This window comes from Ascaphus truei, chromosome 1 (genome assembly GCF_040206685.1).
Source record: "Ascaphus truei isolate aAscTru1 chromosome 1, aAscTru1.hap1, whole genome shotgun sequence".
In the NCBI taxonomy this organism is placed as follows: Eukaryota; Metazoa; Chordata; class Amphibia; order Anura; family Ascaphidae; genus Ascaphus; species Ascaphus truei.
The window spans coordinates 307,860,640-307,887,878 of NC_134483.1; positions in this window are offsets into that span (position 1 = coordinate 307,860,640).

Genomic DNA, 27,239 nt, shown 5'->3' on the forward strand with positions numbered 1-27,239 from the left:
AATACAGAGACCGTCACATGCAAAACACCAAACCAAATGTGAAACTTACATACTGTACAACATACAAAAAAATAAGTTAAAAACAAGAGTTAAAAACAAAGACTGCTGATTAATCACAAAAATAACTAGTTAGGAAAAAATATAAGGAAAGTGCTTAAGTTATACATATATAAGCTAATAATAAAAACATACAAAAGTATATATAGTCCAACTCACTACATTGCAATAAAAATAATTCATATTTGGAATACGGATGACATGTTAATCAATAGAATATAATAACTAGATTCATATACAATTGATTGATGTTGTATATATACCATGACACAATAATGAATTACTAAAATGTACCCTGAGCCACCCATCAGGAAGACACCAGAGAGATATAAACCTTACAAAAGGATTCACGTAGATTGTATACAGGGATTTTTTTAGCTTGTCAAAAAATGTTTTAGCTCCCACTCTTGGTTGATACCTGATGGATAGAGGGTGCATAAGGTGTAAATCCAAAACATTTCACGTTTATTCAATGTATTCTCTCTGTCTCCGCCTCTAACGTGGCTAGGGATATGTTCTAAGGCTGCATAGGAAAAATTGTTAATTCCTCCTTTAGGGCACAAAGAAAAATGTCTTGGTACAGGATGTATTAAATCCTTCTTTTTGATTAATCTCACATGTTCCGCAATTCGTACTTTCAACGGTCTGATCGTACGCCCAATATACCGTTGGTCACATCCACAAAACAAAATATAAATAACAAAACTGGAATTGCAGTTTATAAAGCTCTTGATATAAAAACTTTTTTTACCAGAATTTATCATTTTAGTTGGTTTAACATATTTGCACATAGAGCAGATACCACAGGAAAAGAAACCTTTTGGTATCCCCTGTATTCGTGGATGACTTGATTGTGAACTAAACAAGCTAGGCGACAGATGTGTCGCAATTGTTGGAGCCTTTCGAAATACAAAACGGGGTCCATCTTTGACATATTCCTTAATGTCTTTATCCAGTGACAGGGTTTTCCAATGTTTTTTGAAAATATCACGTATGAGATGAGATTGGCGATTGTATGTGGAAATGAATAAAGGACTTTTTTCCCTGTCATCGGAAAAGGACTGTGAAGTGTCTCTATGTCTAGAATGTCTGTTATTATTTATTAATGTAGATCTCTCAACGAGATTAGCTGACTCAAATGCAGATGTAATGTCACTATCCTTATAACCTCTGGCTGAAAAGCGTTCAGCCAGAATTCTAGATTGTTCCAGAAAGCTATCATGATCAGAGCCCAGTCTCCTAAGCCTAAGAAACTGTGCTTTAGGGATGCTTTTAATGAGTGAACGAGGGTGATTGCTCCGAGCAGACAACAAGGTATTCCTAGAGTTTGGCTTGCGAAAAATATTCGTCTGTATACTCATGTTATGGTCGATGTACAAGAGGAGGTCTAGATAGTGGATGTGATTTATATTATGTTCATATGTAAACTTTATATTTAAATCATTATTATTTAGACTCTCAACAAATGCTATGAGTGATGACTCATCACCCTCCCATATCATTAGCAGGTCGTCAATAAACCTCTTAAAAAATATTATATTTGAACGGTAAGAGTTATTACAGTGATAAATGTGTTGTGCTTCCCAAAAACCCATAAATAAATTTGCGTATGAAGGTGCGAAACTCGTGCCCGTTGCCGTGCCTAATTTCTGTAAATAAAATTGTGAATCAAACATAAAATAATTGTGAGTTAATAAAAAAGAAATTGCTTCCAATATAAACGTGCAATGTGAAGTTGATAATGTGGATAGACCCAAAAAGTGATCAATGGCACAAAGGCCGTGCTCGTGTTTGATAATAGAATATAATGAAACAACGTCTAGTGTGACCCACCTATAATGTGATTTCCAGACCACGTCCTGTAAACCGACCATAAGATGCATAGAATCTTTAATAAAAGATGGCAAACTTAGTACCATAGGTTGCAGAAAACTGTCCACATACCGCGATAAACCATCCCCCAAAGATCCAATGCTCGCCACAATTGGACGACCAGGAGGGTCTTGTAGCGATTTATGGATCTTTGGGAGATGGTGGAATACCGGAATCACGGGGTGTGGACAGTATAGATAGTCACTTTCTCTTTTATTGAGAACACATAAGATTTGGCCAAACTCAATTAATTCATTAAGCTGAGTGTTAAATACCAATGTTGGATCTTTTTTAAGCAGTAGGTAATTATCTGTGTCTCCTAGTTGTCTAATAGCTTCACCTCTATACTGTTCTGTAGATAGAACTACAAGGGCACCTCCCTTGTCTGCTGATCTAAAGACAATATCATGTCTCTTTTTTAGAATATTTAGTTGTTGGGATTCAGTGTATGTCAGATTGTTGGAGCATATGTTTGACTGAGAAAAACCTTGGGACAATAATTTTAAGTCCCTTTCTACAAGCTTTTCGAATGTAGTTATGAAGGGGCCCCTATTCTGATTGGGACAGAAGATTGATTTCCTCTTAAGACTTGATTCATGATTCCCAAAAAATGGTTGGCTAAAGTTATTAAGGGGTTCCCCCTGTTGTTCCAACAACACATTCATGTCTGACAAAACACATGTTTCCTGAAAATTAAAAGTCGAATTATCAACCTGAACCGTATCTGACAACATTGTATCAATATTCACACTCAAATCTACATCCAATGATTGAACATCTGCTTCCAAAGGAGCAAACTGACTCCTGGAAGAGAAGAACTTCTTTAAACTTAACTAACTAAAATTAAGCTAAAAATAAATAAAAATAAAAATAAAACTAAAATGATAAATTCTGGTAAAAAAAGTTTTTATATCAAGAGCTTTATAAACTGCAATTCCAGTTTTGTTATTTATATTTTGTTTTGTGGATGTGACCAACGGTATATTGGGCGTACGATCAGACCGTTGAAAGTACGAATTGCGGAACATGTGAGATTAATCAAAAAGAAGGATTTAATACATCCTGTACCAAGACATTTTTCTTTGTGCCCTAAAGGAGGAATTAACAATTTTTCCTATGCAGCCTTAGAACATATCCCTAGCCACGTTAGAGGCGGAGACAGAGAGAATACATTGAATAAACGTGAAATGTTTTGGATTTACACCTTATGCACCCTCTATCCATCAGGTATCAACCAAGAGTGGGAGCTAAAACATTTTTTGACAAGCTAAAAAAATCCCTGTATACAATCTACGTGAATCCTTTTGTAAGGTTTATATCTCTCTGGTGTCTTCCTGATGGGTGGCTCAGGGTACATTTTAGTAATTCATTATTGTGTCATGGTATATATACAACATCAATCAATTGTATATGAATCTAGTTATTATATTCTATTGATTAACATGTCATCCGTATTCCAAATATGAATTATTTTTATTGCAATGTAGTGAGTTGGACTATATATACTTTTGTATGTTTTTATTATTAGCTTATATATGTATAACTTAAGCACTTTCCTTATATTTTTTCCTAACTAGTTATTTTTGTGATTAATCAGCAGTCTTTGTTTTTAACTCTTGTTTTTAACTTATTTTTTTGTATGTTGTACAGTATGTAAGTTTCACATTTGGTTTGGTGTTTTGCATGTGACGGTCTCTGTATTGGATTGTATAACGTGAGTTAATACTCATTATTCTGCATATGAGAGGGGTTTACCCTTCAATTAATTTGTGACCAATCAGAGCGCGGTTCTGTCTATATAGAGATTGTCTCAGGCTTAGGGAGTTACTCTTTGAAAAAGTCCGTAACCCGGACGAAACGCGTCAGAGGTTAACTATGGCTGTTGTTCACTTGTTCAATCAATAAAGTTTTTTATTTTTTCTACATGCGTTTTGGCTGTTTGGAGGAGCTGTGACCGCGGCGTCACTTGTTTTTTTCATCTACCTCTCTCATTTCCGGCTGGAGCACGCAAGGACATCACTATGCAGCAGACCGCTGTGCAACTCTAAACCAGCTTATTGGCAGATCACTAAGGAGTCGTGAGTACTGACCGCTGGGGTTATTCCGTGACACAGGGCGTGGGTGAGGCTTACACTTACGGCTCATAGGGGTCTACCTTTGGGCATTTCCCTGGACGTGCTCGCTGGTATTTCCCCCGGTTTTGGCCCCCCGCCCTGCATTAGTCTATACGGATATACTTCTGTTGCTTATTGCTTTCATACTTGAAGGATGTCTACCTCCTGCAACCACAGGCTTACATAATCATACCACCACGGTTTTGGTAGCCACAGTATTCCAAGGGTTTACTCCCTTAAACTTTGTCTATCCCTCTAGGAAGGGACCTTTAAAGCCGAATTTTAGCATTGTTTGGTCAAGTAAGGACTATTTGATTCTATCAAATGCCTTTTCAGCATCAAGGCTTAGTATCATGGCCTGGAGTCTGTTGAGATGCACATGGTCAATGATATCAACAATTTTGCGGGTGTTGTCAGAGGCCTGTCTTCCTGACACAAAGCCCACTTGGTCAATATGAATGAGTCTGGGGAGAATTGAATTTAGTCTGTTTGCTAGGATCTTGCTGAAGAGTTTGAGGTCAGTGTTAAGTAAGGAGATTGGTCTGTAACTACCGCATTGGAGCGGGTCCCTTCCTTCCTTGTGAATGATAGCCAGGTTGGCCGCTGAGATTGTATCCGGGATCGGCTCGCCCTCCAAGAAGGAGTTAAACATATCTAGGAGATTGGGGGACAAAGTCGACACAAACGTCTTATAGTAAATATTGGAGAAGCCGTCTGGACCAGGGGTCTTGGCCGGTTTAAGACCCTATGGCTCCAGCTAGCTCCTCCTGTGAGATTTTTTTGTTTAGGTCATTTAGCTCCTCGTCTGTCAGAGAGGGTAGGTTGCATTGTGCCAGATATTGCGAGGCAATGTTGGCACTAATGTGTTCCTGACCTGGAGGATGGAGATTGTAAAGATTTTTATAAAAATTGGTGAATTACTGGGCAATTTCTTTCTCCACAAAGGAGATCTGACAGCTTTTAGTGCGTATCTTAGAGATTTGAGATTTAACTTTTATACCTCTCAGCTTTGCGGCCAGTAGTCTATCTGCTTTGTTGCCCCTGTCGTAGAAGCTTTGGTTGGTCCACAATTGTTTTTAGATTGAGATCCTATTGTATGTACTTCCCAAAGAATATAATCTAACTTGGAATCTGAGGTTGACACATTATTTGCAGGGTCAACTAATTCCTGTGGCTTAAAAGAAGCACAGAGTATAACTTACTTTACCAAATGTGTAGCTTTCTTTTGTCCTGTCCCTTTCCATAGTGTTTGATTAGCTACAGTACATATATTATCAATCCCTGTGTATTAAGGAAGTTCACCCCCCAGAATAGTAGTTTCTGACTTGTTACAAATCCAAAGGGATTCTGGCACACAGTACTGTGCAATATCCTGTAATTGGACACAGGTTGAAATAAGATAGACTTAAGCAAGTCACCTCATACCCTTATGATTTGTACTCTACACTGGCGACACACTTTATTCGAGCTCGGCTAGTTCCACGAATTCGGGTATACCCGGGTGTATTGAGGTTTGTGACTGTTTTCTGCCCGAGTGCATTGAGGTATTTTTCAGGCAGGGATTGAAGCATTTTATTCCTGCTGGCTGCAATACTGCACAGTATATATATATATACTGCATTACTCTTTGATAAAGTTCTGTTCCCAGAACGAAACGCGTCAGAGTGTCACTGACATGAGGTTGTTCGTTTTGATGCATTAAAGTTTTTTTGGTTTTACACGCCTGGTTGGAGAGTTTTTTCAGTGGAGCAGTGACCGCCGTCTGTTCACCATTTGCCTACCTCTCTACACCATTTGCGAGCAGGAGCACACCACCGCATCACACAGCAACAAGCAACGCTCCTTCACAGCAGCACCCGGCAGTTCTTCAGTTCAAGGAATGATGTATACCGGCAGGATTTACCTCTCGATCACAAGATGCAGGTGAGGCTAGCAGTAGCTGGAATTGTGATTTACTCCTGAGTTCTGTCTAGATAGGGCTCCGGGGTATCTCTACCAGCCGTGCTTTAAACGCCCCCCATCAATGATAGAGGTCTACAATCATATGTTAATGGACTTATTGATTATCTTGTTGCTGCGGTGGTTTCTTACTGACTCTCTCCACTTGTCCACACTATACCTACAAAGTTGTAGCATCAGTCCCATGGGGACATCCCTTATTTTTCCTATGTATTGAGGTTTGTGACTGTTTTCTGCCCGAGTGCATTGAGGTATTTTTCAGGCAGGGATTGAAGCATTTTATTCCTGCTGGCTGCAATACTGCACAGTATATATATATATACTGCATTACAATTCATGAATTTATGCCATCTGGTAGACACGCGAAGCATTGCAGCCTATTAAATCCTTATCATTATCATTTAAGAGATCAGCCGCCCGTCAGCCAGGCATGAACCCAGGCTGGGAAGGCAAACGCAACGGGGCTTGTCAGAGGTGAGGAGCGGTGCATTCCAGGTATCTGCCAGGTACATACTGGGCATTTGCTCGAATAAAGTGTGTCGGTGCAGTATATACTTCCTTGGGGGTAGCAATGGTTAATGGCTAATTTGTCACACTAACGGAACCCCCTGTATCCAGTAGAATTTTAGTCTCTTGACCCCGTACCTGTCTTAAAACTTGGGGTCTTCCAGTATCGTCTAGTGAGAGGGAAAAAACTCACCATAATGGGAGATTCACATTTTTATGTTTTATAAAAAGGTTTGGGCAAATCTTTCACCTGTTTTCTTCTCTAACTATTCACAATCTCTCAACTTCCCTTCTTGATAAAGCTTCAATATTAGAAATAGCCTATCTAAAGGGACCATAGACAATAAGGCTTGTTCCCCTTATCTTCCCTTTATAATGAAGAAGGTCTACTCTATTGAGGCTGATAACAAGTGTACTTAGCCCTCATCCTATAATTACAACCAATATGTCCTGTTTCCAACAATTATAAAAAGTTATGTTTCCCTCATTTCTATTTGTGGCAGCCACAATAACCTTTTTCTTAAGAATACTCTGTGGCTCCTTTTTTGTGGTTTCTTCCTCATCATCCTCTTCACAAAGCCCATGCCAACACCCTCAGCACCTCATCCCCTCCATTGGATGACCTCACTTTATTCCATATTGCCACTAGCACTCTTTATTTAATTGTGTATCCCCAATTTGAATAAATTAATAGTTATCTCTAGAAGTGCTATTAGTACACAAAATATAAGCATCATGCAACTTATTAACAAATGCCATTGGATGTTCACCTGCTTGTATACTTAATACTGGTCATTAGTAAAAACTTAGAGGATCCTCTCCCTATTAGTTTTCTCATTGATGTGTTTCTCTCATCAGCATCTGTCCAACCATTACATTCTCTCACATTATTTCTTCCAGTAACAAGTAACACATTGAGTGAAAGTTTGCACCGTGTCTAATGAGATATTTATCATTAGTAACTGACAAATGTCTTGGTCAGCTAAAGAATATGGTTACACTACTGTATATGGTCAAGTCTTTAAATGAAGACATCAGATGCGGTTGTCGGATCCCAACTGTAGTGCGCAGCTGAAAATGCTCTGTTAAAGATACTGGACCCTCCTTCATCCATAGTAACTTCTCCCTCCCCTACCTCTGTACTCTGTTTCTGTAACGCTTAGCTCACCACAAACGAGGCGTGACAGCGGGGCTAAGGTAGGGATTGATATAGAACGCCGACCACAACTGCGAGGGCGCATCTAGAGTATAGGATTGTCTTTCAAGCCAAGTCAGGGTTATAGTGGACTGTGTAAACGTGATACTTGCCGGGTCTAGGAGTGGAGAGTAGTGGATCGTTGGGGTACGTAGCCGAAGTCAGGATTAGAGAGAGCAGAGTCATCGTAGAGCCAAAGCCAGGGTCAGCGCAGGAGAGAGCAGAGTCGTCATAATCCAAAGCCAGGGTCAGTGCAGGAGAGAATCACAAAGTCCAGATACTAGGCAGGGTCAGGCAGCAAGGTAAGAGGCAGACAGGCAAGATGCAGTGAGATTCAGCGTCACAAACAGAAGTTATGCTCGGCAAGGAAAGAGAGTTCAGACAAGGTATTTAAAGGTCCTCCCACCAATGGGAGGCATCCAGGACGCAGAAGCGCCCTCTCTGATAGGCTGCTGGATCGTGCAGGTACGTCCTATACAAAGCCGATTGAGGTAGAGGTGGGACCACGAGAGAGCGTGCGCGCGCCACGCGTAACCCGCACGTCACACTGGCAACCCGGTGCGCTCCATTCGTGCGCGCCATGGCACCCGCGTCAGTATGGGGGCGGAGACCGGAGGCGGGATTCGCGGAGACAGAGGAGGAGCGCGTGGAACTGCTAAACCACGTAGCTCTGACATGAGAGCGGGGGCGGGGCCGAGAGACGGAGGCCGCAGAAGGCCGGGGAAAATGCGCACCTCGCATGCGTTGCGCGTCACTGTTGTGGGTAGGAGAGTGCACGGGAACCGCGGAGACCGAGGGAGCCTGCGCATTGCCCGCACGCCGCGCATGAGCAACACCGCTGTGATGCCCTCCTTGAGTGACACTGGATCCTGATGGACAGGTGAGGTTTAAAGGGACAGAGCCGCCAGAATGGCGAATCCTCACAGTTTCATTGTCTTAATTACTGTCATATGTGACGGGTTTGTACATGACTTTATTAAATGCACAATTGAAAAAGAAAGTGATCTTTAACCCTCTTAATTTCTTTGTGCAACTAAAATAGTTTCAGTTTTGGATTCCAATTTGTTTTTCATAATTTTCTATCTGCTGTTCTTTAATGAGCAACACATATGTTTTTTTCTCCTTTACATTAACTGGCATTTCCTTAATCTGTTGTTCTTTAGTGTGTAGCCTTTCTGCATTTTATTTAGAAATTGCAGCTGCAGCTACAACCACTTTCTTACCCATTTCCTTTGTTCCACTAGGGGTCTTCCTTGCTACATGAAACCAACCCCACAATGGCGACCATCTATTTAAAATAGTTTAATTCTCTAAATCTAGGCGCATAGGTGATATATCTTTACCAAAATATTTAGACATTAAAGTTACAAGAGTATCACTTTCCATAATTAATAAGTTGGGTTATCAGTTCTTCTTATTCCATTTAACCCTCAACTTATACACTCAGTTAGTTACTATTCAGATTCTGAATAGTAGGATTGATAATGTTGAAGATAACCAAATGCAGACCCCCCTGAGGTGGGCCAAGGTGTGTCCATGGAACACTGGCAATTCCTCAGCAATCAAGTAACGGCCGTGGCACAGCAGCTTTCAAACCTCTCCCTGCGGGACCTGCCAGCTGCACCGTCCCCTCCTGCCCCAGTACCTATGGGCGTCTCGGAGCCACGTATTCCACCACCCAACCGGTATGCCGCAGATCCCCTTACTTGCCGGGGATTCCTGAACCAATGTGACGTCCAGTTCGAGATATCCCCATCTCGGTTTCCCACAGATCGCTCTAAGGTGGCCTATATCTACGCCCTGCTGACGGGCGACGCTCTGACAAGAATAAAAATATGAAGACAAGGAATGGGTGTATCAAAGGATTCTATAGGTGTGGGGGTCGTTGCCTGACATGCAAATACATTGTGGATAAACAAAAGTCATTTAGAGTAGACAAAACCAATCGATTATATACAATAAAAAGTTGTATTAATTGTAATAGTAGGTTTGTGGTATATATTCTGTCATGTGGCTGTGGACTAAAATATGTCGGAAGAACAAAACGTCCTCTGAAACAGCGGTTTTTAGAACACAGAGGAAACATATTAAAAGGGTTTCTTACACATGCAGTCTCTAGGCACTTCAAATATAAACACAATATGATCCGAGTAGGTTGAGTGTGATAGGGATAGAGATTGTTGAGATGGGCCCCAAGGGGGGTGACCAATTCCTCAGGTTACGTCAAAGGGAGACCTTTTGGATCCATGAATTGGGTACACTCACACCGGAAGGGTTAAATGAAGAGGTAGACCTGATTTAATTTTTATGCTAAGTGATTTGGTTTTAAGTATTGAGTTCATTGTGAAGTTTTATATATAATGTTGGAATTTTTAGAATTTTTTTTGGTATGTCTATTAATGTTCTATACGGATAATGTTTATATGTTAGGAATGATAGATTATTTAGTTATCATCCCAATTCATATATTTTAATAATGTGTATTTTAAAGTATTTAGGCTTACTGTTATTAATTGATTATTTTATTATGTAGAGTAATGATATAGGGCACCTCTAATGCTCTTATCTGCATGCCTAGTATATGTTACTTGGAGGATTGTTTAGCAGTGTTTATATATACCAACCAGTAGGGGAAGCAGTAAGCCTTTGATTAAGCCCTTAAACTTAATGAGTATATAAGGCAACCTGTCACCAGAGCAAACCACACCCCTGACGAAGAGGCCACGCCTCGAAACATGTAGGGTGGTTTGCATGGTGATACTACGACCGTAGCTGTTGAGTTTCTGCACAGCTGAAGACTGTGAGGGAGAAGGCAGGGAACGGGTTAACGTGGTTGGCCCGGGCTGGAGTAAGATCATCCCTGCAACCATCAGGGTTGTTGCGACGCCGTACGGAGGAGGTTACATAGTGACGCACTAGGGAGGCGTCATGAGAGACAGCAGGAACCTCCCATTACCGGAAAGGCTTTGTAAGGGTTTGGGGGACACGCGCCTTACAGCAAGTGTGTCTTAATGTGGGTCTTAAAGGTGGATATAGAGGGTGCTAGTCGGGTACTGAGGGGAAGGGCATTCCAGAGGTGTGGGGCAGTCAGTGAAAAAGGTTTAGGCTGGAGAGGGCTTTAGATACAAAGGGGGTAGAAAGAAGACATCCTTGAGAAGAACGCAAGAGTCTGGATGATGCATAACGAGAAATTAGGGCTGAGATGAGAAGAGTGTAAAGCTTTAAAAGTGAGGAGAAGAATGGAGTTTGAGATGCGGGATTTGATCGTAAGCCAGGGGAGGGATTTAAGAAGGGGAGATGTTGAGACAGATCTAAGAAAGAGTAGAGTGATTCTGGCAGCAGCGTTTAGGATAGATTGTAGGGGAGACAGGTGAGAGGCATTCAGGCCGGACAGCATTTTTTGTTTCTATAGCAACCATTTTCAAATTTATATCCCCTTCCTCTTCTGAAACAGGCTCTGCACACCGCTTTTTGAGCCCTGCCCTCTCTCTAGCAGTGCACCAATTGTATCTAGTGACTGCCTGGTTACATGATCTTTCCCACAGAACTTTGTAACTTTGGTCCTCTTCTGCTGCACTGACAACAATTTAGTGAAACCCCCGAAATCTTCGCCGATCGATCACAGGAGAACGGATCAATCAACAACTTAGCTAATTATTTATCATTGTGCGAATTGTATTGATGTACATATAAAAGGAAAAATAAAATAAAAACTGGCAGCTTGGACTGCTGGTTTAAAGAAGCAATTTAAAAATAAAAACAAACCTGTCCAATAATACAATAATATACAGCAGCTGTTATGCTGACCTCATTTGCTGCCCAAATTCCCTTAAAGAATTAAACACTGGTCTAAAACTCCCTTCATCTGATCATTACCGTGTGTTGGGGCACATAGAACATACAAGCAAGGCTTGCATGAAGAGCCCACATTATGCTCTATTTTCTCTAAGAGTTACGGCTTCATTTTTTAAAGGAGTTGTAGTGTACCAAGGATTATATATATATATATATATATATATATATATATATATATATATATATATATATATATATATATATATATATATATATATATTCACAAAAGCTAATGCTGGGTACACACAAACAGAGAACTATACGTATAAAAATTAATATATACTTATCAGAAATCCAGGTGCTTGCAGATAAACAGGGAACACCGACTGGTCTGTAAGATATACAAAAAGATAGAATCCGCAGCACACTCAAAATCAAAATGTATTTAATCTTTAGAAATACATCAGGCAATCACAGGAACTCCAGAGCGACGTACATTTCTGACCACAAGGTCTTTTCTCAGCTCTCTATATATAAAATAATCTTCCTCTGTTTATTGCCATGATATTTAGGTATAGAGTGTGTAGGGGTGTGTGTTAGGCACCTTATGCTGCTGCAGTGCATGCCGGAGAGAGTGGTGTGGGGTTCTGCGGCGGCCCGATAGTATCGCACTGGCAGAGCAGAGAGGTCGCGCATGCGCAATGCAAGCGCGCGAACAACGGGCCAATAAGGGAAAGGCTCCGTTGGTGTACTACAACTCCCATGAGCTCTAGCACAGTCACCTGATGTCTGGGAACCAATCAGGGGGTTGGAATCGCAGGAGCAGGAAAGGGAAGCATGGGGGAGAGGCCACGTTAGCCAGAGGGGATCCGGAGGGCGAAGGAGGAGGTAGTATAAGTGCAGGGGGTCAGTGACCCACCTGCATAGGACAGATCTTCCCCACAGACCCCTAGGAGAACCCCTGAGTCACAGTAGGTTGCAGTGCTGCAGGGACGCCCTATAGTGGTAGGCACGTTTCCCATTACTGTATAACGGATAGGGACAAAGCGTGCGGAGCAAGGTTGTTGCGGGTTGTCTGGGACCAGACGGCTGGACATTACGACACCGGAGGCAAGGCACTGATTCGTCTGATCCTTTTCGAAGCTGTTATAGGTCACCGCAGTGACCGAAAGGTATTTACAGAAAGTGCACCAACACTGGTCAACAGGCGCTGATCCCGCCTTAGGGAACACTCTTTTGGGACACTAAGTGGAGTGGCCAAAGGACTGAGCCTATACGAATATATTACATTACATGGACACGGTGTGTGGGGCACGCGGTGATGGGACAGAGACATTACTCATTAGGAGCGTGGCTAAGCCACTACGTTATAAGGACAGTACCAGTTATTAGGGTGTTATGTATTGCACAGTAGAAAAAAACTAGGGTATGACCCCCAAATATCGAGGCCACTAGCCAGGCACTATGGAGTGCGTTTTAAGAAAGAAGTTTGGACGCCCATTATTTAGTAATATAGGTATAAATATGAATATGGGGTACCTCCGATACTAACATGGGGAGTGGGGTATTGGAACACCGGTAGAGGTACACGGGGACACCTCCCAGGGGGGCGCCCCCTAGTAAATCACAGCCCGGCTACCATAAAACCTCACCTGTCTCCCCTGTGTACCGCGTGGAGGTCCCTAGGAAAAGCCGTCCCTGTTTACAGCTCACAGCTTGATCCGGAGACTCTGCAATGGAGGGATCCCGCTGTGGATGGCGTCTGCGTGCTCCAACCGGATGTGACGTCACAAGTAGAAGAGAAAAAATGCTCCCGAGGTTCACAGCACCTTCACTCAGCCAACGTATGATGTAAAAAACTTTATTGGTAACCAGCACAGTACAGCATGATCACTCTGACGCGTTTCGTCCTATCCCAGACTTTTTCAAAGAGTGCCGTTCATACAAACATGTCCCTGTTCATATAGGGGGTGAGTCAGATCAACAACCAATCGAAATAAAGGTCAATTTAACCTGCACCTGGTCAATCAGGAATAGGCTATAATCTAGTGATTGCTCTCATTACCATACCCACGACATGGGGGGACATGCACAAATACAAAAATACAAAAATGCACTAAATATGTTGAGTCCAATGGAAAAAAACATTACATAAAGGAGTTTCTAAATTGTAATACGGCTTTCACCATATATCTTTTAAGATGCGGCTGTAATAAAATGTACGTAGGACGCACAATTAGATCAGTTAAAACTCGCATTGCAGAGCATGTAAGACTTATTAAAAGAAAGGACACTACACACCCTGTCCCTAGACACTTTTCTAGATGCCCTAAAGGAGGTATAAACAATTTTTCATTCACTGCAATTGAGCATATACCATGTCATACTAGGGGAGGATACAGGGAAGGTGTCTTGAACAAACAGGAAATGTATTGGGTGTACACCTTGAACACACTCCATCCGGCCGGAATCAACCAAGACTGGGAGCTTAAGCACTTCTTGGTGGGATAATGGCCCTTTGTGGAGGGGTGTTCAACGTGTGCTACATTGTATTGAACTATGCCCTAATATCGTACTAATGTATATTGTGTTATATATATAATGATAAATTACCCACTTTGCATATAGAGATGTTCTGACAAATATATAAATTATCTGTGTTCATAGAATTTATTTCATTATCTTTATGAAGGTTATGACCATATCCACTTTTCAACCAGAGTAAATGAATAGTTAATTTAATATCAATTGATAGATTAATCTAATACCAGCAGTTGTAGTACACCCATTTCTATGTTTTTAACTTTATACAGCATTAGGCTGTTTTTATTTATTTTGTTTAAATATGTATGCATTTTTGTATTTTTGTATTTGTGCATGTCCCCCCATGTCGTGGGTATGGTAATGAGAGCAATCACTAGATTATAGCCTATTCCTGATTGACCAGGTGCAGGTTAAATTGACCTTTATTTCGATTGGTTGTTGATCTGACTCACCCCCTATATGAACAGGGACATGTTTGTATGAACGGCACTCTTTGAAAAAGTCCGGGATAGGACGAAACGCGTCAGAGTGATCATGCTGTACTGTGCTGGTTACCAATAAAGTTTTTTACATCATACGTTGGCTGAGTGAAGGTGCTGTGAACCTCGGGAGCATTTTTTCTCTTCTACTTGTTATGTATTGCAGCCAATGATAAGTGGTATAATATAATTATGATGGGTTATGTGATGTTGCTATGATAAGGCCATAAGGTATTGCGTTACAGTAAAACCAGTTCAAAGCACGTGTATTGTTATATTTCTTGCCCAGGGGAATCTTACATGATGGGGATCCTGGGTGAGTGGAGGCGCTGCGCTGAATAAGTGTTACCCCAGGCTCCCAGCTAGCGGATGCTCAGATCTTCTGGAGCCACAGGTGTGTGCAGTAACTAGTAGTCTCTTGAGAGTGTCCGAAAGAGGGCTACATTTGGAGGTGCAGCTGAGATCTCAGACCTGGGGTGCCCAATAGTATTTTTCTCAACTGTGCGATCTATATATATTTTTTTGTTCCGCCATGTTTGTGCCCTCAAAGCCCGAGGTGCGTAAGTGGGCCCAGCGGCATGAAATTCCCCTGACACGTGCCCTTGCCGTGGGACACGTTCCCGCTACCCTCTCCCTGTTCACGGTGACTGATCAAGTCAGGAATCTTCCGCTCCTGGATACTGCCCGAGTGCAAGACCACTACTATGACAGGAAACATAACTGGAGTAAGATACTATTCGTTACAGACCAGGATATATGCCCCAAAGCCCTTCCACGCCACAGAGGGGTTACCCTGGCCCGTCAAGTACAATCACGACCAGCCCTTTCCGTACCCCTGAGAGCAGTTTGAACCCCCGATGGCCCGCTACAATGGGTCTAGGCACCTCGTTCACCCCCTCCGCCCTTAGGCCAGCATTAAGTAGAGCCAGCATGTCTAGACTGGATGCTACTCTCCTGCTGGGAATAGTCTGTTGGATAACGCGTCCATTCCTGTGCTCGCAGAGGCCATACACCATTCCACGCAGTCCCACCAATACCGAAAGCTGAAGGCATTTTCTGGCGACAAACCCACCCCTCTGGGGAGAAGTCGGGTTTGAAGAATGGCTGGACCACACAAAACAGGTACTCCCTGAATGGTCCGGCACAGATGCTGTCCGGAGGAAGCGTATAATTGAATGCCTGCGGCCCCCAGCGTCCCACATAGTGCAATGTTATCGAGACGACCACCCGGATGCTGGTATGGCTGGCGTATTACCAAAGCATATGGGACTCCTGTGGACGCAATTGCACTGATGTCCAAGTTCCATGCTCTGGCTCAGAAAGAGGGAGAGATGGTGTCTGACTTTCTTAGATGTCTGCATCTGGACCTGTGTACTCTAGTGAGAAAGGGGGTGGTGCAGAAGGTGGATGCCGACGGAATGCGCACCACCCAGCTACTGAGAGGACCCCTTCCGCTTCATCCGGTGTCCGTGCGTGTCAGTGGCTGCCTAGTGCCAGGGCAAGAGCTGGCGTTTGATGACCTGATGGATCGAGTCCAGGCACATAAGACTGTGCTGTTGGGGCGTGACTTAACTCCGGGAAAGAAGACGGGGTTAGCGGTCAAAGAAGCCAAGAAGTCGGAAACTAAAGTTGAGGCGGCAGGACATGCGAACCCGGAGAAAGAGCACTTTGAACCATCTGCAGCCGCCCGGAAACGCCCCGCGTCGGGCCGAACATCCCCGACATTCCGAGAGAGTGCCTCCCGCAGTCACCTCCAGTGTTATACAGGAAAAGGGAGACCAAAAAGCGCACCAGCACAAACGGAGCAGGAAGGACCCAAAACAAAAAATGATAAAAAGGGCACTTTAATGTGACAAAAGACCCATCCAACGCGTTTCGAACGTCACAGCGTTCTTTTTCAAGGATAAAACACAATGTAATAACATCCATTATATACCCTCTTACCTGTGGGCCGTTTCGCGCCAAAAAACGGAACCTGATGACGTCATGACGCTACACGCGTCATCGCGCATGCGCAGAGCGACTCAGTGCCGATCTAAGGGCAAAGCAAGTCTCACAGGCAGTGTGGCCATCTTGGTTAAGGGCAAGTCATAGAAAAACACTGCCCCACTAATACAATACATCCCTACAATGCATACATGCAGTGCTACTCACTGAGCATGCGCATTGCGACGAAGCAAACATCAACAATGCTGAAATACAAATGTTAAGAAATATAGACGATAGAGAAAGAAAAAACACTCTATAATGAGGAAAATTGAGAAAAACATATTAATTTACAACTTATACTGACACATAAGGGAAAAATAAGAGATATAAAAAACATATAAACACAATTTCACAAATAATTAAAACAAAAAAATAACTTAAAAAATATATGTTAAAACATAAATACTGCATAACACATTTTGTACAGTATATCTAAATCCTAGGAACCAGGGAAATACAATAAATATCATATATAAAAATCATTGTATAAGGTATTATCAACACAATACATCAAATACATCTACCACCTGTCTTCAGGAGGATAGTACCCATACTATTACATACTAAGTACTATGTTATTTATTAGTACCCTGGTTTAGTGGTTTGGCTTATTTTTGTTCATACACCTGCATTTGAGCGCTTCAGCTATTTTCTACCTCCAGTGTTATGCCTGTGGAAAAATGGGACACATTCGAGCGTACTGCCCCTCCTCATGGAGAACGGCGTCGTGGCCGGTCAAGTCCATGATGTGTACCCACAGGATGGCGAAGCAGCGGGCCAGTCCTCAACGAGTAGTCGAATCGGACCAGCGGCCATCGTGAAGGTGGTGATTGAAGGCATCTACGCCTCCACGCTGATGGATACTGGGTCTCAGGTGACCATAGTGTATCGGCCATTCTACGATCAACACTTGCATCGACTGCAACTACTACAGTACCGACCAACTTTATTCTAACTTGGCTAGCTCTGCGAATTTCGGAATATCCCGGTGATGTGCGGTTTTGTACCTTTTTCCCCCTGGGTGTATTGCGTTATTTCGCGCCCGTGATTTAAGCATTTTATTCCCGCTGGCTGCAATACTGCAATGCCATGTAAAAACGCATGGGGGCGTTTGCGAGCTGTTGTCTTTGAAGCCGAGAAATTCATGAATTGTAATGCAGTATATACTGTTTATATACAGTATATACTGTATAACAACAACCCCTATAACTCCTAACATACACATACAGTACTGTACTGTATATGCACATCAATGATACTATAGGCCGTTCCCTGGCGAGATATGTTTGCAGCAGAGAGAGAACCGCTGCTCTCTCTGCGCAAACATCGGCACATTAAAAATTATTTAAAATACATTTTTATTCATAGTCTAGATGTGCAGGGGGTCTCCGGAGCTGAACCGCATTGGTTTCAGGTCCGGGGACCCCCTGCTTCCCAAAATACAGCCCCCTTTATGAGGTGCCGGTATCCCTCTGCATTTAAAGGTCCCGAGCACGTGACCGTGGCATATAAACAAAGCAGAGGGATACCGGCACCCCCTAAAGGGGCCTGTATCTCGGGAAGCAGGGCGATATAATACCGGGGCAGTCATTGCGCATGTATGCGCTGACAGTCTAAAACACGGAGCGCGAATGGAAGCGCATTGCGCATGCTTGCAGGTATAGCATACATGCGCAATGACTGCCCCGGTATTTATCGCCATGGCAACGTGAGACGCTCATATTCCGTCCCTGTAAGCATGCGCAATGGTGTCGCTCTCTCGCGCTCCGTGCTTTGGCATATTAGTATACATACTGTATGCGCGATGGTCCCCTTTCTGTGGTATCGCTATGACGATACTAGACGCTGTATTTCGGCGCATGGGTCTATACATTTACACTCGTGCCTGACATTGCACACCTGTGCATGCTCACGGGCTTCTGCTTTAAGGGTTCCCCCATACAGACACTCCGGGTCTTATAGATTGCATAGCAATGATGTCATTTAGATCGTTTTGTGTATAATTGATTTCAGCTGATCCGGAGAGGAGGGGCAGGTTGTTAACCATATATATATACATACAGTATATACTGCTGCGGCACAGTTTATTCGAGCATTTGCCCGTTCTGTGCCGCAGCAGTAGCCTGGCGCGCGCCCGAGTGTGACGGGCGCACGCCGAAGCAGCGGAAGAGCGCCCTCCGATCGGGGCGCTCTCCCTACCGCTGCCGGGTCCGCCGGGTCCCCCGGAACCCCCTGCCGCTGTCCCGCGATCGCGGGACACCAGGGCTCCCTCGGGGAGCCCCTGGACACGCGTGCAGGGGGCGCACGCTCCCGATGACGCGTGACCGCGCGTCTATGACGCGCGGCACGCCGAGGGGCGGCCACTAGCAAGCCGGGAGATTTCCCGGCTTGCGGTACCGACCACACTTCAATAAAGTGTGTCGGTAGTGTACACACACATGATGAACCAATATACAAATAAATGTAGAAGGGTTATCAAAACCATACTGTACTACAGGACCGAAACGTCGGTTGTATGTGCCTTTTTTTTCAATACATTTATATTTGATATCAATCTGAGTGCTGTCTCGGTTCTTGCTGCGTGGTCTTGGACTCCTGGTCTGCCTGGTAAGGAATGTACATTTTAAATATATATATATATATATATATATATATATATATATATATATATATATATACAGTATATATATATATAACAACAATCCCTGTACATATATATATATACATACAGTATATACTGCTGCGGCACAGTTTATTCGAGCATTTGCCCGTTCTGTGCCGCAGCAGTAGCCTGGCGCGCGCCCGAGTGTGACGGGCGCACGCCGAAGCAGCGGAAGAGCGCCCTCCGATCGGGGCGCTCTCCCTACCGCTGCCGGGTCCGCCGGGTCCCCCGGAACCCCCTGCCGCTGTCCCGCGATCGCGGGACACCAGGGCTCCCTCGGGGAGCCCCTGGACACGCGTGCAGGGGGCGCACGCTCCCGATGACGCGTGACCGCGCGTCTATGACGCGCGGCACGCCGAGGGGCGGCCACTAGCAAGCCGGGAGATTTCCCGGCTTGCGGTACCGACCACACTTCAATAAAGTGTGTCGGTAGTGTACACACACATGATGAACCAATATACAAATAAATGTAGAAGGGTTATCAAAACCATACTGTACTACAAATAACACTTCTCCATACAGACACACTACATTACAATGAATTTCCTTTAATAAACCTAACTGATCTTACAATCTAAATCATCAAATGCCAATGAAAAAACTCACATTCCAATCATCACATTGCATTTAGATTGTATTTATGATGCATAAAATCTATGCACCATATACATTCTGCAAATGAATGTGAACAATATCATTGCAAGCTAAATACAAATACTGGACTCCAAACAAGTCAACTATTTTAACCAATCAAGTAAACAAAAATCAATATATAAGTACCAACCAGAAAACAAAATTTAAAACCAAGGCTAACCCTTACAATACCAAGGATTACATCTATCTAATTGTAAAAAAACATTATACTGTACACACATTGTAGCATTGCAATAAACAACATACAGTACAGTACATCCCCTGGATCTCCCTGCCTTGAGTGTAATCTGTATAAAGACCCCTCCCCCTATTGTGTCTGTTAAATCTCCCTGCCTGTGTTGCTGTGAGTGCAGTTTATGTAAATGTGGGGAGGGGGGGGACCCGATGAGCATACTGTGAGGTCTAACCACCCTCACACACTACCCACATACCGTTACCCCCCCATCCTGGCCATGGCACCTCCGCTTCTGCAAAACAGACACAAAAATTAAAACATCCAAAGTAATGTCCCCTAACCCCTTAATCACCATAGCGGTTATTAACCGCTACAGACATTAAGGGGTTAACCCACCCTCACCCACCACTCGGGATGCCTACAAACCCTCGCACCCTAACCCCTCACCCTGTGAGGCCTAACCACCCTCACCCAATACCCACAAGGGAGGCCTACCCAAATACCGTTGAGGAACCCCCCCACGCCCAGTACCCACAATAAAAACAATACAGTGACTCACAATAAACATCATTATATTTATTAAATACATTACCCACCCCCTGTGCCCCCCCATAAATACAAGATTTATCCTTTTACAAACAGGGTTCATAACGCAGCCCCACGTGAGTCCCCGGTGGGCTGGCGGGGCACCTGACAGACCTAAAGGGTACCAGCAGCCCTTTTCAAACAGGTTCTGGAGGCCTGCTGGTGGGTCCCGCCAGCACCATGGTCCCCAGGTGGTCTCCTTTGGTCACCGTGGGCCACAATTGGGTCCCCACGGTAGGCCAAAGGATGTCTGGGAGCCCCGGGTCAGACCCACAGGTGTCTGCGGGGCCTCAGGTGGTTCCCACGGGGGTCTGGGGAACTCACAGGTGCTCACTACGGGTCCGCGGTTCCCCCACAGAAGTGGGACCACACATCTTCATCCCCGCACCTACGGGTCGGCGGTGCCCCCACTGAAGTGAGAATACACGGCTTCATCCCCGCAGACTACGGGTCCGCGGTGCCCCCACAGATGTGAGGCCACCGCTTCATCCCCGCATGTGTCACCCGTGGAACCACCAGCCTGATACCCGTGAGATACCCGAGAAAACCACAGGTGGTCTCCAGAGGTCTCACGCAGAACCACGGAACAAACCCTGAATGTAAAAAAAATAAACCTGGCCTATACATTCAATACATACACCCCCCCCCCCCCCAACACCTACAGTACAATAATGTGCAAAATAACTATTATCCAGATATGGATAATAGATTAATTGCCCATTATTAAAAACATTAACTAGCATATTCAAATAAATAATAAAGTGCTACTGACCTCATCAAGAAGAAGTCTCCGTCGCCAGCAACATTCTTGACTTGTCCACAAAATACATTGCCAAAACAAAGCAATACATGCAATTACATTCAGATATCAATTAACCCCTTAAACACCTTATCGGATAATAACCGCAAAGGTAATTAAGGGGTTAAGCCACACTGGCCCGATACCCACCCTTCACCCATGAATTTGTACAGTGGCTTCATCATGTAACTATATATACAGTATATATATATATATATATATATATATATATATATATATATATATATATATATATATGTATATATATATATATATGTGTATGTGTGTATGTGTGTATATATATATATATATATATATATATATATATATATATATATATATATATATATATACTGCTGCGGCACAGTTTATTCGAGCATTTGCCCGTTCTGTGCCGCAGCAGTAGCCTGGCGCGCGCCCGAGTGTGACGGGCGCGCGCCGAAGCAGCGGAAGAGCGCCCTCCAATCGGGGCGCTCTCCCTACCGCTGCCGGGTCCGCCGGGTCCCCCGGAACCCCCTGCCGCTGTCCCGCGATCGCGGGACACCAGGGCTCCCTCGGGGAGCCCCTGGACACGCGTGCAGGGGGCGCACGCTCCCGATGACGCGTGACCGCGCGTCTATGACGCGCGGCATGCCGAGGGGCGGCCACTAGCAAGCCGGGAGATTTCCCGGCTTGCGGTACCGACCACACTTCAATAAAGTGTGTCGGTAGTGTATATATATATATATATATATATACACACAGTATATACACACACATGATGAACCAATATACAAATAAATGTAGAAGGGTTATCAAAACCATACTGCCCTACAAATAACACTTCTCCATACAGACACACTACATTACAATGAATTTCCTTTAATAATCCTAACTGATCTTACAATCTAAATCATCAAATGCCAATGAAACACTTAACATTCCAATGAATACATTGCATTTACATTGTATAAATGATGCATAAAATCTATGCACCATATACATTCTGCAAATGAATGTTAACAATATCATTGCAAGCTAAATACAAATACTGTACTCCAAACAAGTCAACTATTTTAACCAATCAAGTAAACAAAAATCAATTAGCAATCATTATTTACATCCCTAAACAATTGACAGTCCATCCCGAACAACGAAACATTGAACTAATTCATGCCTCGAGCAGAACAATTCAGCATGTGAAAAAATATAAGTACCAACTTTACATGTGATCGGACCTTTAAATGCAGAGGGATACCGGCACCTCATAAAGGGGCCTGTATCTCGGGGAGCAGGGGGTCCCCGGACCTGAAACCAATGCGGTTCAGCTCCGGAGACCCCCTGCACATCTACACAATGAATAAAAATGTATTTTAAATAATTTTTAATGTGCCGATGTTTGCGCAGAGAGAGCAGCGGATCTCTCTTTGCTGCAAACACATCTCGCCCCCGCCGGCCTATAGTATCATTGATGTGCATATACAGTACTGTATGTGTACAGTACTGTATGTTAGGGGTTATAGGGCTTGTTGTTATATAGTATATATATATATATATATATATATATATATACTGTATATATATATATATATACTGCATTACAATTCATGAATTTATGCCATCTGGCGGACACGCGAAGCATTGCAGCCTAGTAAATCCTGAACCATTATCAATTAACACATCAACCGCGCGGCAGCCGGGCATGCGCCTGGCTGGGAGCGCGGCATGCTCCAGGTGAACAGCGTGGCATTCCAGCAACATGCCAGGTAAAAGCCGGTGATTTGTTAGAATAAAGTATGCCGCTGCTGTATCTGCTGACTCCTTGCGATTGAGAGGGCTGAGCCATGAAGACTACCCTATTGACGGAGTGGTGAAGGTACACCTGGACATCCCCCAGTTGAACACTGGCAAGCATCATCCCATGGAGGTGGAAGCATTAGTGTGCCCAGAACCCCAAAATCATCCAAGTGCCCCGATAATCATGGGGACCAACACAGACATTGTACAAGCTGTGATCCGCATGTATTTGCAGGAAGGGGGTGAATTACCATTGCTGGCTCTAGCCACTTGCCCAGCATTACAAGAGGGTTGCGGTAAGATTGCGACCGAAGAGGAGCATGGGGTGCTGTACAGTCAAGAGCAGGGGTTGACTGAGATCCCTCCCGGGGAAGGAAGAATGATGGTCGCCGCCTGTCATTATTCTGCCAGACGTCCGGAGGATAAACTATTCTCCTTGGAAAGCACGATACGTGATGACCAGCGGCTCGGCTACGAGGTATTGGCCTCGGTAAAGAAGTGGTCGGGGAAAATTCCGGCTCGAACTCAGGTATATGTGCGAAACATCTCCCGGTACCTCATGTGCATTGATCATCGGCAGCCATTGGGTCGAATCTATCCAGTAACTTCGGAGAGGAAGGCCGTAGGTGAACGCCCGGTGGCCACCGCCCATGCAGTAATTCCCAGGTTGGCGTTTGACTTCGGAGACTCGCCATTAATGGAGGAATGGAGAGGAAGACTGCAGACCAAACTGGAAGAGCGACAGGGGGTGTTTTCCATAAGTGATATGGATGTGGGGTGCAGTCGCAGCGCCCGCCACACCATTCGATTGCGTGACACCGCTCTATTCTGCAAACATTCCCGACGCATAGCACCCCGAGATTTGGAAGAGGTGAGGAGACTATTGGCCGAAATGGAGTAAGCCGGTATTGTTCAGGGATCACACAGTCCCTACGCCTCACCTATTGTGGTGGTTCGCAAAAAGAATGGGACCGTACGTCTCTGCGTAGACTATAGGACATTGAACAATCGCACGGTACCTGATCAGTGCACCCTCCCACGCATCGAGGATCTCCTGAACGCCTTGACGGGAAGTAAATGGTTCAGCGTGCTGGACTTGAGGTCGGGGTATTATCAGGTACCCATGGATCTGGAAGATCAGCAGAGAACCGCTTTCATCTGCCCGCTAAGGTTTTACCTGTTCACCCGTATGCCGCAAGGGATATGTGGGGCTCCGGCCAACTTTCAGAGGTTAATGGAGAAGACGCTGGGAGACATGAATCCACAAGAATGCTTTGTGTACCTGGATGACATTATAGTGTTCGGGAAGACGCTGGAGGAGCATGAGGAGAGGCTGATGAAGGTGTTGGATCGACTTCAAAAGGAGGGACTTAAGCTGTCCTTGGACAAATGCAAGTTTTGCCGCACATCCGTGACATATGTGGGCCATATTGTATCAGCAGAAGGGATATCCACCGACCCAGGGAATATAGAGGCAGTGGTGAATTGGCCCCGGCCCAACAACGTCCAGGAACTACGGTCCTTCCTGGGATTCTGCGGCTACTACCGGCGATTCGTGGAAGGCTACTCAAGCAAAGCTAAAATCCTGAATAACCTCTTAAAAATCTATCCTAAAGACCCGAGCAGGAAAGCTACCACTGCACAAACACCCTTTGGAGAGAAATGGACCCCTGTTTGCGAGCAAGCATTCTTGAGATTGAAAACCAACCTAACGCAGGCCCCAGTGCTGGCCTATGCCGATCCCGACCGAGAATACATTCTACACGTGGATGCTAGTTTCAGCGGCTTGGGAGCAGTGTTGCACCAGAAACACAATACAGGGCTCCGACCAGTGGCGTATGCGAGTCGAAGCATAACCCCAAGCGAACAGAACTATCCCGTACACAAGTTGGAGTTTCTAGCCCTCAAATGGGCTGTAGTGGACAAGCTACATGATTATTGTATGGGGTATAGTTTGAAGTCAGGACAGATAGTAACCCAATGACTTACATCAACACGTCCGCCAAATTGGATGCGACAGGTCAACGATGGTTGGCGGCACTGGCCAACTATCGGTTCAACCTTATGTACAAACCAGGGCCCACCAACATAGGGGCCGATGCTCTGTTGCGGAGACATGGGCTTCAACCTACCACTGATGAAGAGGTGTGGGAAGAGATTCCTGGGCCTGGCGTACATGCTCTATGCTCACTAGCAGCAGTGGTCAATGATCAGGTGGCATTCTCGGAGTTAAGACTAGCTGATTCACTAGGGTGTCAGTCCCGATCAGTCCCCCGGGCGTACCGACGTCCGGAAGGAATGAACATTACGGATGATAAAATCATTTCCTGGAAAGAATTGGTGCAAAATCAGATTCAAGACCCAGTGGTGGAGCTAGCTCGCCAAGCCCTGCAACAAGGAAATTCCTCTATCCTTAAGCAATACCCCAGAGAACTGGTGAAACTACTGTTGAATGAGTTCGGAAAATTCAAACTAGACAACTGCCTACTGTATCGGGTCATACCGTACCATAATCATCCCGACCGGTGACATCTATTCTTGCCTCAAAGTCTGAGAAACATGGTCCTCCAGGCACTACATGATGATCATGGCCATCTGGGCGTTGACAAAACGTTCGGGTTACTTCGAGATCGGTTCTATTGGACAAAAATGAGAGAATCAGTGGAAATGCATTGCCGACAGTGTACTCGCTGTATACAGAGGAAGACACTCCCCACTCGGGCGGCCCCCATGGCCCATCTGAAAAGCTCCAGCCCCATGGATTTGGTGTGCATGGATTTCTTGTGTATCGAGCCAGACACCCGGGGCATCGGTAACGTGCTGGTGATTACAGACCATTATACAAGATACGCCCAAGCGTTCCCCACCAAAGATCAACGGGCGGTGACAGTGGCTAGAGTATTGTGGGAGAAATACTTCATTCATTATGGATTACCGAACCGGCTACACTCTGACCAAGGCAGAGAACTGCTGAAGTTGTTGAATATAGCAAAGTCACGGACTACTCCGTACCACCCAGAAGGGGATGCCATGCCCGAACGGTTCAACCGAACGCTTCTTGACATGCTGAGGACATTAAAAGGCTCTCAGAAGACTGAGTGGAGCAAGCATGTGGAGACGTTGGTGCATGCCTATAACTGTACTCGACACGAGTCTACAGGGTACACTCCGTACTTCTTGATGTTTGGAAGAGAAGCTAGGCTGCCCGTGGATGTGCGACTGCGGATATCTACCGATGGGGTATCCAACAGGACGCACTTTTGATATGTGCAAAGGTTACAAGACAGTCTGCAGCAGGCTTATAAATTGGCTGAGAAGGCAGCGGCGCAATTGACTGCAAGTAACAAAAGGCGCTACGATCACAAGGTGCGACATAAAGAAATCCGCCCGGGGGATGCAGTTCTCCTTCGTAATCTGGGCATTCCCGGAAAGCACAAACTGGCTGATCGGTGGAGAGATGGGGTGTATGAGGTGTAATCACAGATGTCTGGCCTCCCGGTATACCGCATCAAGGACTCCGAAGGCCGGGTAAAGGTATGGCATAGGAACCATCTGCTCCCCATACCTCAAGTAGGGTACAACGAATCGGAAGTGCCCACTGTTTCAATCGATGGAGAAGTTGAAAGTACAGAGGATGGCCCAGAGACTGTAAAAAATGCCACCTCTGAGAATCCTATGGAAGGAACCTCTCAATGGGGCCTTCCGACCATGGGGGCATCTCCCGAAGGAGCTACGGGTAAAGAGCCCCTTGGTCCAACAACAGATACGCTGACTCCAGTGAGCCAGCCGCTCAACCCGCAGAGCCCGTGCTTTGTGCCTCAAAAAGACATTGTAGAGCCATTAAGCCCCTCCAGGGCAGAGTTTGAAATGCCAAATGAAACTTGCTACTCTCCCGAGGAAGTAGCCGAAGGACAGCTTCGCAGAAGCAAAAGAACTGGTCAACCTCCAATGAGGATGGCTTATGATCAATTCGGGGCACCCCATTATGAGGCTCAACAGTGGGCTCGCCATAAAAGGAGATCTGTAATTGGCATGTTCAGTGAACTGTATAACCTCATGTAGAGCATACAGAGTAAG